General features: G+C 42.2%; 1 protein-coding gene across 1 annotated transcript in view; it reads right to left on the bottom strand.

Annotated features, from left to right (window-relative positions):
* PID1 (phosphotyrosine interaction domain containing 1) overlaps positions 1–14,775 on the bottom strand; it is a 233,282-nt gene that overhangs the window by 77,760 nt on the left and 140,747 nt on the right. The window lies entirely within an intron of this gene.

Raw genomic sequence — 14,775 nt, 5'->3', positions numbered from 1 at the left:
AACCCCCCCCCCCCCCCGCTTACACTCTGTCTCTCTTTCTCTAAAGCAAATAAACATTAAAAAAACAATTTTTAAAAACTGACAGTGGATTTTAATCTTTAAACACATTTTCAGCTTTAAAAAAATCATCTTGAAAATCATCATGATAATCTGGCAGCTGAATCACCCATTTGGAGGAGATTCTTTGAACCTTTTTTTGTTTTTCAATGTTTACTCATTTTTGAGAGAGGGAGAGAAAGCACAAGCAAGGGAGGGGCAGAGAGAGAGAGGGACAGAGGATCTGAAGTGGGCTCCATGCTGACAGCCCAATATGGGGCTCGAACTCGCGAACTGCAAGATCATGACTCGAGCCAAGGAAGTCAGATGCTTAACCGACTGAGCCACCCAGGCGCCCCTGAACCTCGTTTAAGATAAGGCAATAGAGGTCTTTGGAGCCTGTGGAAACTCAGTTTCTTCAGGCTGCAGAAAACCTACAGCTCTAAAACAGTCTGCATTTGTGTGCTCATGGCAAGGAGTCAGAAAAACAACATGGAATTTTCCAGGCAATTAGGGAAGTAGAAAAGCCTGTGTGTCAGCCACACACCAGTTGGCACGTTAATATATGGAAGGCTGTGGCACTGAGTCCCGTGTGGGCCAGTCAACAGACACAAACGGCATCATTATCCCCCGACAGCTGCCGTGCGCATGCGGGCTCCCCACCACAGAAGGCGTCGGGCAAGAGACGACGGATGATTTAGGTCCTCTGTCAGTATCACCCCGAAAATCACCGCTGGGGGTGAGTTAGTGAGGGTGGGCCAGTGGTATAATCTTTATGAGCAGAAAACTGAAGTGTGATCTATTTTTGTTATCATAGTCTGACATAATCATATTTTATATCTTTCGTTAGTGCACGGGCATCCAAAGGACACAGATGGGGCACCTGGAATCTACTACAGCACGGAGAGGCTTGGCGTCCTGGGCGGGTTCAGGGATGGGAAAAGCAGACCCAACGGATCCGTGTCTGGTGAGCAAACAGCAGGTGCACACGCTGTCCCGCCAGGGCTGGGGTGCATCAGGGAAGCAGACTCAAGTCAGTGCGGCTGTCCGATGTCATAAACCAATTGGTTCTCCTTTTGACACCCCCGCTGTGTCAGGTTTTGCACCTCATCATGCAGGACATGTTAATGAGGGCTCCCATCAGTCGCCTCGTAACTGGAGGGGTCTCTCCACCTGCTCGTGCTTCCTGGAAGGATCTGTGGGAATGCCCGCCTCATGCCTACATTCCTCCTCTGCAAGACAACCTCAGATCTGTCCCTTTCGTCCCAGCGCCTTCCTGGCCCCGGGGTGGGGGGTGGGGGGCAGGGAGGGTGGCGGTGGGGATCAGAACTCAGCCAGGCTGGAGATCCTGGAACCAGAGCTGGGTGTGGGAGTGAGTATAGCCCACCCACTGCTGGGAAAGAGGAGCTGCCAGGAACCAGACCCCGGAGAGGTTAGGACAAGGACGGGATCTCCATCTGACAGGAAGGGTCTGCACTGAGGGAGGAGGCAGGAGAGGTTCCCTGACGCAATGGCAGGCAAGCCAAAGAGCGGTTCCGGGAGCACCGTGGCAGGGAGGACACGGTCACAGGGCAGAGCCGGGTAGGACCAGTTCTACTCACTGGAAAAAGCCATGAAGACCTGAAATCAAAATGTCACAAAATCTTTTTTTTTTAATGTTTATTTACTTATTTTGAGAGAGAGAAAGAGAGAGAGAACAGGGGGAGGGGCAGAGAACGGGGGAGAGAGAATCTCAAGGAGGCTCCTTAATAAATAAAATCCTTAAATAAACTCTAGCCTATCACACTTTAGGAATGGTCTAGGGGAAAGAAGTAATATGATCAGGACAGTGAGGACGGGTGGTCAGTGCCATGGCCTCCTTCCCCCCCTCCCTCCCCTCTGACCTCCTCCCTGCCTGGCCCCCCTGGGACTCACCTAGACAGTCAAGAGGGACCCAAGACAGCAAGGGAAGATGGGAGAGCAGCGGACCATCCCGTCCAGATACTGACACGGAAGGGATTCAGGTGGAGAAGAAAGTTTCCAAGGAAAGTTCTGAGACATCTTCTGTGAAATCTCCATTACAAAACTGACATCGAACCAGACTGGAATTTTTATTGTCTCAGAAATTAAATCGTAAGAAGATACAGTGACAGAGTAGTATTTTTTGACCCAGAAATCGTCAAAGTTGTATGTTTATTTGAAATGTGCCTTTTAAAAAAAACAAAAAAGGGTAGAAGAAAAGATACGGGGTTAAAGGCAAAGGAACCCAAGCAGGGCCATGTTTGACCTCCCACGTCCCAATTTAAGTAACACAAAATGAATTATTTTTCTTATCTTTTCTCTTGGACACATTGAATATCCCATGTGGACAAAACAACGGAAACAATATTCCAAAATGAGACAGAGGCTTACACATTTTAATGGCCTTTTTAAATCCCTTTAAGCCTTTTAATAAAGAATATATTGACTGAGAGGTAAAGTAGATTTAAAACTATCCTGTCCAAGGGCAGCAGTGAGCCTCAACTCCTGATTATATGATAAATTAAAGGACATCAAAATAAGAATGAAAGTAATTTGAAATAACTTGGAAATGATCTTTCAAAAATTGTCTCAAAATGTCAGAGACAAAATTCTAACGAGCGTAGCAAGAAAAGAGAAAAGCTGGCCAAAGCCTTCAAAGAGGAGTATCATGTTCCAGTTTCTATGATTGAGGGAAGAGATTAGTGTCTAAAGGTCCTAAAATCTTTAGAGCTCTCTGACAGTAAATTGCACATTATTTCAGCTATTGGAGGGCGTACAATAACGAATTTGAAAATGCTCAGAGCTCTTCATCTAGGATTCCAATACTAAGTCTATTTCATCCATACAAAGTCCCCAGCCTACACTGGTCCACAGATAATTTTTTAAAAAACAAATCTAAACAAAATCTCACCCTAGGAAGGTGGGAAAGAACAACAGAAAGCTTTGGGCCTATTAGAAATGTTCTTTGTATCTCTTCCGACAAGAAAATGGTTCTGACGATTTTTTTTTCTCCCATTCATGTCAGGGTTCACAACTCAAACCACTGAACCTCCCTATCAATACACTCAGCTGCATGAATGCGCTTCCCACGTAGAAATGTTTCTCTTAAATACAAGGGGTAAAAGGGTTTCTAACGTGGTTTTAAGAAGAATGAGACATCCTATCTATCTCTGAAAGTCTCATATCTGGAGGGGAGCAATGGAACCCTAAAATCACCTCACAGATGCCACTGCTTGGCAAGAGACCCCCTCCCCAAAATCAGTTGATTCTGCCTGATAACATGAACCTTATTTCACTTTCTCTGTAGTGATTCCGTCTCCGTAACAAAAAAATCAACAGTGTATGCCAATACCTGAATTCCCAACAGAACCTAATTAAAGGGTCTTTTACATAGGATAGCTTCCTAGCAAGCCTCAAAGATGACTTAAGCTATAGAAATTTGATTTCGTGCACTTTGGCAGAAAAATCTGCAACGTTGCATGGAATCCTTAAATGACAGCAATGGAGTCACCATTTGCATGAATTAAGCAGTTCTGCCTACTTCCTATCCATATATATGAAGTGTTGTAGCTGCCAAAGGTAACCTGTTGATCTAAAATTCTAGAATCTTAAAAACATAAGAGATTCTTAAATATGAAGAACAAACAGAGGGTTACTGGAGGGGCTATGGGAGGAGGAATGGGCTAAATGGGTAAGGGCATTATGGAATCTACTCCTGAAATCATTGTTGCACTATATGCTAACTAACTTGGATGTAAATTTAAAAAATATATTAAATAAAATGGTTAAAAAAATAAAATTCCTGGGGCGCCTGGGTGGCTCAGTCGGTTGGGCGTCCGACTTCGGCTCAGGTCATGATCTCACAGTCCGTGGGTTCGAGCCCCGCGTCGGGCTCTGTGCTGATGGCTCAGAGCCTGGAGCCTGTTTCGGATTCTGTGTCTCCCTCTTTCTCTGACCCTCCCCTATTCATGCTCTCTCTGTCTCAAAAATAAATAAATGTTTAAAAAAAAATAAAAAAATAAAAAATAAATAAAATAAAATTCCAGAATCTTAAAATAAATTAGGCAACGCCCATTCTTAACTCCATGGCAAAGAAAGGATAAACATATTTTATTCAAAGCTAGAATGGATCTTAGATGGTATCTAGTTCAATGTCATAATTCTATACAGGAGGAATCTGGGAGAGGATCCAGAAATGAAAAGTAATTTGCCTAAAACTTTTAGTTACTGTGATGGTCAATTTTACCCTCCAACTTGGCTGGGCTATGGTAGCCAGATATTTGGTCAAACGCTTTTCTGGAGGTTTCTATGAAGGTATTTTTTTTAGATGAGATCAACGTTTAAATCAGTAGACTTTGAAGAAAGCAATTACCTTCCATAATGTGGGTGGGCCCTGTCCAATCAGTTGAAGGCCTGTAGAGGAAAGGGCTGACCTCTCCTGAGCAGGAAGAAATTTTGTCAGCAGACTGTCTTTGGACTCAAACTGCAACATCACCTTTTTCCCAAGTCTTCAGTCTACCAACCCACCCTGAGGATTTTGGACTTGCCGACCTCCATGAATCATGTCAGCCAACTCATTTAAATAAATTTCTCTGTCTTCTTTAGAGGATGTTAATACAGTTCCAAAATTGAAATTAGAACCCAGATCTTTTTTTCCCTCTCTAGGGATGCTTCTGAGAGGCACAGCCATCTTTTTTTACCACTTGTTTTCTTGTACCATGTCTCTGTACTGCATCTGGACCACTGCAATAGTATCTTTTTTCTTTTTTAAAAGAAATTTAATGTTTATTTTTCAGAGAGAGAGAGAAAGAGCAGGGGAGGGGCAGAGACAGAGAGAGAGAGAGAGAGAGAGAGACAGAATCCAAAGCAGGCTCCAGGCTCTGAGCTGTCAGCACAGAGCGCAACTCAGGACTCGAACCAATGAACTACAAGATCATGACCTGAGCCGAAGTCAGATGTTTAACCAACTGAGCCCCCCAGGTGCCCCAACAGTATCTTTTTTCAGTCTTGCCCTCTCCAAACCTGCTCTAAGCTTGCCACGGATGATCTCCCAGAATGCATAAATTACCTACCAAGCAACTGCTTGAAATTCTTCAACAGCCCCTTACCTTGGCTTGTATGTCCTTCATAATCTGGGTCCTCCTCACCTTTCCACCCCCCTCCATTCTATTAGAGGCAACTTCATGCTACCTGTGCTGAATAACACCTTCCCCTGGGTCCTTCCTCTTCACCTTGGCTAGTCACTGTGACTCAGTTCACATAATTATATCCTCTGAACACTCTCCTATACTATTTCATCTTTCTCCTCTGAGTTGCTAAAACATCTTATAACCGAAATTTATAATTATTTGGATGCACTCATCCTCCCCTATTAAACTATAAGCTCCTTCAAATCAGGACTTGTGTCTCATGAATCTCTAGGAATGGGCCCAATGCATTTACTATAAATTTTTGATGGATGTATAAAAAGTGAGCATCCTGACCCTTAGCCATGTTACAGTTAATTTAACTGGAAAGGTAAATATTTTTATGTCCTTCTGTATTATTTTTCACATATGATTATCGAGAGATAAAAAGCTAAGAGTTTGGATTTGCAGCCATCTGAATTGTTTGGAAGAAAAACAGGGTATCTGGAATTTATTTCCAACTGAGGATCCAGTTTCTTATTTTATGCCGCTCTTTGATGTGAAGAACTCAACCAATCAACCAAATCAGGCTGCTACAATCTTTATTCAGCTGTGTGCTACTTAAGAATTAAAGGAGGTTCTATAAACTCAAGCAACGATTTGAGCATCTTCAAAAAATTTACTGGAAACTACGCATTTCAAAGCAAAATTTAAAGAGAGGAAATACGTGAATCCTTCCAGTGGTACTGGTTCCTAATCTGTGTTTTAAAAACCTTTCCCCTAAATCTTGTTCTTTAGACTCTTCCCTGTTCAGAGCCAGGACTCAAACGACTATCAGGAAACCATGAGAACATCGGTTCACAATAATGACACAAGAGAATATGCCCCACATCCTCCAGTAATACTCAAAGGGCTATGGTCAAGGTGTTCCACTTAATCCAGAAGTGCATTTATAAAAAGTTACTACTACATGGATTTTCTACTGGCCCCACGTCTAGTGATGAGTCACCTGAGTGCAGTTTTTCATCACCTCCTGTTTTCATTTTGCCCTCTCAGTGGCTTCTAAGTGAAATTCAAAAAAAAAAAAAACAATAAATAATAATAATAACAGATCATCTTAATCATTAGACATTTTCAGCAGGGGGAATTCTATTTATCTTTGTAATGAGCCATGGAGTTATTAGAGAAAAATCAGATCTGGAGACTTCACATTTCAGAGTTTAACCCAGAGGATAACCCAGCTGGGTGATCCATTATCCCAATCCCACAGCCTCCCCGTGCCCCCAGAACTATCACACACTTATCCTTGTGCCTTCTTCCACGACATCAACCGCCTGGCTTTTCTCCTGGCTTTTCAACCGCCACGCTGGTTACTTGTCCTCAGCTCCCTCTGTGACTTTCTTCTCCTCCTGATACATAAATATGGCCTCCAACTGGGCCGCCCTCCATTCTAACTCTTGCCAGAGATCATCTCCTATAATGTATACCTTAACAGACCAAGCAGCTATTTCTTGGTGGCATATCCTCGGCCCTCTTCTCTCATCTGCCTTTTCTTTCTAGTGACCTCATCCTCCCACGTGGTTGTATACGCCAACTGTGAGTGGACAGTTCCCAACTGCCACCCATTTCTCTATCCTGAGCCCTGGGTCAATACCGCCACCATTGACATCTCTATGTTAATGGGCCTAACTTAGTAGGTCCAAAAGATGACTTCTTGTATTACTGTCAAAAAAAAAAAAAATACGTTCTTTTTCTAGTCATCCATTCCTCAGTAAATGAAGGCATGCCACACCACCAGTCTCCCACGCCCCAATCCAAGGAGCTATCACCAAAATCTTCCCTTCCCTGGGGCTCCACCTCCATTCAAGCCCGCCTTCTCAAAACAGTTCAGATCCCTCACGCCTCCCTCCGCGACCACCTCCTCAGTCAACACTAACATTACTGCTCACCTGGATTACTATGAACATCTAACAGATCTCTTATGCAGCCCTGGCTTTCCCCACCGTTCCTTTCTCTGCAGCCAGAGTGTTATCGCTCCTGTATGCTCAGAGCTTTTAAATAATTCCCCACTGCTCTACACAGAGGTCGAAATCACCAAGGCTCTTGCAAGACCAAGGCCAAGACCAAAGATCACCAATGGCTCTTACCTGCTTATCCCCATCGTCTCTTTCCACTTGCTTTCTCACGTCAACCTGTGTCTCAGATATGCCAAGACACTCACTGCCTCAGGATCCTTGCTTGCACTCTTGTCTCTGCCTAGCCTCTTCCCGCCATCCCTGCCACCACCTCTCACGCTGCAACTCGCGTTTCTAGCCTTAGCTAATGGACACCTCCTCAGACTTCCTGAACCCCTGTGCTCACTCAGTTCAGCTGCCCTATTTCAGGGGCTCATGGTGGCCTCTGCTTTTTTTTTTTTTTTTTTTTTGGAAGCATTTACCCTCATCATTGCCATAATCGTTACTAAGCAGTTAATGATGTACTGCCTGCCTGTCTCTCTCAGTAGATTCGAAGTTCCATGAGACTGCATCACTTCTTAGTTTCTTCCCCCCCCCCCCCCCCCCCGTATCTTCAGCGACTAAAACAGATCCCGGCACTCAAAAGCGCTTGATGAGTAAAATCGATACATTGACGAGTGCGCTGGAAAGGAATGCGATTTGTTCAATTCTTTTTCTGCTTCCTTCTGCATTCAGACCATCCACCTCTTCTTGTCCTCCCAATATAGTCACAGAGGAATAAAAGAAACAGGACAGTGGTGGCTTATCCGGAAGGTGTCCCGTACTCAGGACTGGTGGTAGTCGACAGCATTATTTTAGAGGAGCACTAGAATAGGACTCTCCATTTCCCCAGGCTTCATAAAAGATTCTTTGTTTCTACTTATTTGCATGTCTGTGGGTCAGAAGAATGTCAACAGGATGTCGCTAGTATCATAAGAGGGCAGAAAAAAGTCTAGTTCTGTCACTAGCCAGCTCTGAGACTAGGGCTCAATCATTCAATAGCTCTACATCCCAGTCTTTCTTCTATGAAGGGAAAGGCAATCCTACTGAGCTCGTATTTTGAGAAGCTATAATGGCAATGCTTTGCAGGAGCAAAAGAAAGAGGAAAGAGAAACCACTGCCCACCCCACATAAACGAGAAAGCAATCAGAAGGCACATACGGGTTTGTTGGGCTATTCAAACCATGTTAACATGTCACTTCTTTGGGGGGAAAACATGACACATAAAAAGATTTAAAGTCAAATATATCAAGAAAGTAAAATATCTTAATCCTGTGGAGAAGGCAAGATCTCTGTCGATGAAATGTTGTCTTCTTGAGTCAGTAAAGAAAAGAAAAAAAGAAAAAAGAAAAAAAGATCTTGACCAGTGTAAACAGGACAAGAAATGTGGTATATCTCAGCAGCAAAAGAGTTCTGAACACAGGTATTTGGCCCATTTTATGAAACTACACTTAACTCCAACTCCACAAAATCCAGCTGGGATTTCTCAAGTTACTTTCTAACTTATCACTCACAGTTGGTTTTCTTTACCTGACCCACCCTTTTTGTTCCAGAGGGAATGTCATTTGTGGCATTTCAGCAACTAAGGTACAACTCTGAACAGAACCTTGGGGAACTCTTGTAGTCACTTTCTAAAAAAAATAAAATAAAATAAAACTACCATAAATACAAACTCAGTGACAGTGGTGATATTATTTGCATGACGTCTTCCATAACAAAGCACTTTTACACATGTTACCTCATTTAATTCTCAGTATCCTATAAAGCAAGTATGATTTTCTCCATTTTACAATCAAGGAACTAGAACTTAAATCAATTACTTCACCTAAAATCATACTGTCAGTACATGTTTGGCCATGATCCCCACTAAAGTCTAGGTACTTTCTGTTGTACCATTCATCCCTACAAAGAGTAATACCCTAAAACAGCACCCTAAAGTCGTCATGGTTAGTGGGTGGAAATATTTCAAATGCTTTACTTCGTGTTTTATATTCCTTATTTAACGCCATCACCGAGGGAAGCTGTTCTTGCCTCCAAAGAGTATGATAGAACTTCTCCTTTGGTTTAGCAAAATATCTCGAGGGGCCACTTGGGAAGAAGGCGAAGTAGCAAAGGGACAGCATATAAAAGAAAAGGCACTGACCTCGAACTACTCAAAATGGGAATAATGAACCAGCCACCTCTGCCTACACGCACAAATGCCTGAAGACAGTGCCACACGGGAGAGGGGGTCTCAGCCACCTATTTTCGAATCTCAAAGGAGCAAGGCTCCCCAGGCGACATTTGGGTTGTAATTGTAACACAGTACAATGTAGGTTATAAGTTAGTAAGTATATGCAAGTTAGTAAGTAACATAAAATTACATGTAATGTAGTTATTAATATGTACCTTAGTAAGTCATGGAAGTATAACGTAAGTTAATAAGTTTAGAAGGGCTAAACATTCCAGTGTTTTAGTGTTTTTCTCCACCTTCTAAACTCTGAGAACTGCGAATGACATCCTCTGAGGCACAGTCTTCATTCTGTCACTCGTTTTTGTTGTGACCAAGGGAAAGTCCCTTTGCCACTTGGACACTCAGTCTCCTCTTCGGGACAGAATTGAACGAGAAGAGCCTTCTAACCTTGTACCTTCTGTCTCTTTTTGTGTGCATGATACCATGGTGTCTGGAAGCTGGATAATGGAGAGAAACAAGCTTACTCCTTTGCTGTCTGCTCTGCGGGGCTCTCTTCTCTCTTCTCTCAAACTGTATTTTGGAGAGAGGAGGGGAGGAAGTGTATCTATTTATTTGTTCAATAAATATTTACTGAGTACCTCCAAGAAGCCAGACACTGATCTAGGTGCTAGGGACAGAGCAGCAAACGAGATTAACAGAGTCCTGCCTAAGAAGGATTACATTCCGTGGAGGAGATAAACAATAAAGAAATAACTACGACAGAAAACAGGAAGTGACTGTGGCTGTAGAGGAAAACAATGGAAGGCAAAGGGATGGGTTGTAAAAAGGACCCTGTGGTTTTGGACAGGCTGACCAGGGCGGGAGTCCAAAAAAGCCCCCAGCAGAGAAGATACGTCTGTGAGGGTAGAGAATGAGCTGTACAAACACCTAGGTTGTTATTTCTAATAAAATGCAATTTTCATAAACATCCTCCAGAGAATCGGTATTTACTTTCCTTATAGTTTACGGTAAATCCTCATCGAGATAAGGAAGAATTTCTGTAGCTGAAAAGTTAATGGAAAAATGTACATAATTTACAACAATCCAGGCCTCTTTTGCATAAAGTAGCTGAGAGATTGTTTCTACACAGTTATTAATTAATGCAAAAAAATCTACTGCGTGCCTACAACGTTGAAGTAAATGTAGTCCGTCCGAGATTAGGCTGAATGGCTCCAACGGACATGTCCGTGTGCGGCTGTGCTGGCAGAAAGTCCAGTGGCACTGCACAGAAGCAACAATGGCCCACAGCAATGACTGAAGGGTTTTCCATTGGGATCCCACGTAGGCAGTTACTCTTCCCTCTAAAAGGGCCTTGCAACTCCTTTCCCCAAGGCCACCATGCCTGGGCATTCTGATTCACTATGGGAGTGTGTGCGGCCCTACAGTAAATCGAAGATTACAGAAAGTTCTAGATAGTTCCAGCATCACACAGCCAGACCATTCATTGATCAAGCTGGTCCAGCAGCTTTGTAGAGCACACCGAAGGAAAGCACATCTACCATCGTCACTAATGGGTATCAGATTTGAGGGGCTACATACTATTCTGAGCAAGTTCATCAGCAAATAGTATTAACTTTTAGCCAGCCTTCTGTTCTGAAGCAAGAAACGAGACATCTCTGTATAGATGCTGTGGGCTGGAATCAGGGAGAGGTGCTGAGAAGGGGGTCACTGGAACAGTTAAAAGCTATTACTAGTTCCTTGGTAAGGTGACTCGGAACCGGAAGTTGGAACCCACTGTATAGCATCATAAACTACCGAGCCAGGAAACCTGCCAGGCAGGGTCACATTTCAGTACTGGAATGGATGAAATGTACCTCACTTTAAAAAAAGAAGACAGAAGGAGAGAAAGAGAGAAAGAGAGAAAGAAAGAAAGAAAGAAAGAAAGAAAGAAAGAGAGGGAGGGAGGGAGGGAGGGAGGGAGGAAGGAAGGAAGGAAGGAAGGAAGGAAGGAAGGAAAGGAGAGAAAGAGGGGAAGAGAGGAAGAAGGGAAGAGAGGAAGAAAGAGAACAGCTTTATTAGGATGCAATTCACATAACCTACAGTTCACTCATTTAAAATGTACAATTCAACGGTTTTTAGTCTATTCACAGGATTGTGCAACCATCACCACAATCTAATTTTAGAATGTTTCCATTGCTCTACAAAGAGACCCTGTACTCATTAGCAGTCACTTCCACAACCCACCCACCCTTCCCAGTCTCAGGCAAACACTAATCTCCTCTCTGTCTCTATAAATTTGTCCATTCGGGACACTTCATGTAAACAGAAGCATATCATACATGGTCTTTTGTAACTGGCTTCTTTCACTTAGCATCACGTTTTTAAGGTTCATCCGTGTTGTAGCTAGCATGTTATCACTGTTTCATTTCTTTGTCTTGCCAAATAATTTTTTCCACTTTATGGATATATTACATTGTGTTTATCCATTCAACAGCTGGTTATTTGGGTTGTCTGAATTTTTTGCTGTCATGAATAATGCTACTCTTAATATTTGTATATGAGTTTTTGTGGGGACATATGTTTTCACTTATTTGGGGGTTCTTTCTCTTGGGCATATATTCCTAGGAGAATAATCGCTGGGTTATATGATAACTCTAGCTTAACTTTGTAAGGAACTACCAAGAGCATTTTCCAAGGTGGCTGGGCCATTTTACGTTCCCACCAACAGTACATGAGACCCTCACCTTCCCCAGTCCTCACCAACACCTGTTATTAATGTCTCTTTTATTCTAGAATCCTAGTGGGTGTGAAGTGGTATCTTATGGTAGTTTTGATTTGCATTTCCCTAATGTTAAAAGACTCTGAGCATCTTTTCATGTACATATTGACCATGTGCACATTTTCTTGGGAGAAATGCTTATTTAAATCATTTGCCCATTTTTAAAATTGGGTATTTGTTTTATTACTGAGTTACTGATTTCTTTATACATTCTGGATACAAATCTTTTATCAGCTCTATGGTTTGCAAATATTTTCTCCAAGATAAATGGACAAAGTAGACCAATGCCAGGTAATGAACTTCCCTTAGGGGGAGCTGTCTTGGGAGGTCAGATTTCTGTCAGGCTCTGCTACATGTTAAATAAAACACAGCAAGAATTGATGGTAACATGAGATGCTTTCTCAGTATGTGTTTGATAAATTAAAACCTGGGGCAAAGACAAAGTCAAATGAAATGTTTGCTCTTCGGTAATCATGCTGAGTTATTTATTTATTTATTTATTTATTTATTTATTTATTTATTGTTTTCTTCTTGAACTAATGAGGAGTTTCAAAAGTCTGGAGTTTTGTTTTTGGTGGGGGCTACATTGACATTCAGCTCATCACAATCAATCCATCTGTCCTGATCTCCCACAACCTGGGATGGCTCCCTTTTATTCCTGTACTGTTCCTTTTGACTTCTCCCAGGCATTTTACTTATTTAGAACAAAGGACATTTTTAAAAAGCATTGCAATAAAAGAAGGAAAAGTTTTTTAAAATGATATGAGATTATCTTAATGCTGTAAACAGGGGAAAATAAGAAAGCACCGAGGTTGGATCTTTGGAGAGAAATTCTGATAGCACCACCCGTAATTAATTCTCTATAATCACTATAATGTTTAAAGTATTTTTCTTGGGGCACCTGGCCAGCTCAGTTGGTAGAACATGTGACTCTTGGTGTCGGGGTTGTGGGTTTGAGCCCCACATTGGGTGTAGCGATTACTTAAAATTTTTTAAAAATCTTTAAAAAATCAAAATTAAAAAAATCTTGTTCTCAGGCTTCATATTTGCCTTGAGTCTATTCAACAGACGTTGAAAATGCGATTCAGTACGTCTCACATCTGTGACCATGATTCTCACTGATATTTGACCTGCTGTTTACCAAGAAAGGAAAATTAAGAATAAAATCAAAATTAAGTCTGAACTATACATATTTTTTTAAATGAGCTGACAAGACTAAATACTCTCAGCTCAGAGATTATGTTGTGCCCGTTTCTGACTGAGTCTAGGGTGGAACAGTAGTCCCCTGAAACAAAATGCCTTTCTACTACCTGTTGGCTAAATATTCCTGCATCAGGAGGAGATCTCTTTGGGTATCTTCTGTTCTACGCTACATTTCTGAATTTTTCTGTAATGAGACTTCATTTTCCCTTGGGGGCTACTTTTATCATTGGGCTTAGGGTTAAACGTCTATGTCCATCTGTGTCATGAGTGTATGTCTGTCGGGGTAGGACCATGACGTAAATATTTCCACCATTTACTGATACCCAGTTTCCATTTCCGGTATTCAGAAAAGTCACCCTTCCCTGTGTTTCTAAAGTTAGCTTTGGCTCTAAGTCTTGCTCTTGCCGATAGAATTAAGCAACAGTGCTGTGTGTCTCTTTTCTTCTGAAGCATTGTAGAGTCCGTCTATGGTTCTCCGCACTCTGTTCCCTGTTCCTGTGACCTGTGAAATTTCATAGGAAGGCGCCTCCATCAGCCTGGGTCTCAGAGTAAAGACGCCATAAATCAGAGCCCTCCACCAGTGGGTATATGGGGTCCGTAAGAAATAAACCTGCATTGGTTTTGGTTACTGACACTTAGGGAATGTCTGTTACTGCAACATTCCACTCTGCTGAAGGGAGAAAAAAAAAATAACAGTTGCTTTCATTTTTGGTCCAATTCTTCCTCAACGCATCTGAAAATTCTCTATTAATTATTCAGGCAACTGACAATCCGAATCGAACTTGATCTGACCATGCAGCAGAACCCTGCCTGTTGGAACGTGAAGAAAAAAAAAAAAAGAATGAAAAAAATGTTTAGAATAGAGGCTCTACTATACTGAAGTGTATAAGCAGCCCTCCCCTTTCCTGGCCCCTCCCACGCCCTAAAAACATGCACTGGAGACTTTAATCCATGAAAATAAAAGAGCTGAAAACCACCCCATTTTAAATATGGGACATCGAGTGTTTACCATACTTGATATGTATACTTCATGCATATCTCTCCATTGTGGCCTGTGGGAGGCTGGTCTTCACGCAAAGAGTTGCTGTACCATTAAAGGCTTTCTCCACCGAAGTATATTGAGCATACTGAACACAATCTGAACCTTCCGCTTCTCAGCAAGAAAGCTCCTGCTAGGCTCTGAAATGGCTATGGACGGCACATTCTTTGGGTGTTATTAAGGGAGCAATAGAGGATAATCCACCTCTAATGTGTTTACCAGGTCAATTTTCTACATAGTTACCAAGCCTGATTTCTCCTTACAGCCATCCCACAAAGATCTTAAAATGTGACTACATCACGAGTTTGAAAGACTCTCAAAAAGAGCCACACCACCTGCCAGATGCAATGGCAAATGTCTCTCAAAGAAAAAAAAAAAAAAAGCACAGAAAAACAAGAAGTTTTCATAAAAAGATGTTCCTGCCCAAATTTTCTATGAAATAATGA

This window comes from Panthera uncia (genome assembly GCF_023721935.1).
Source record: "Panthera uncia isolate 11264 chromosome C1 unlocalized genomic scaffold, Puncia_PCG_1.0 HiC_scaffold_3, whole genome shotgun sequence".
NCBI classification, from domain to species: Eukaryota; Metazoa; Chordata; class Mammalia; order Carnivora; family Felidae; genus Panthera; species Panthera uncia.
The sequence above is the reverse complement of the archived record's forward strand: the minus strand, read 5'-3'. Positions and strand labels throughout refer to the sequence as shown.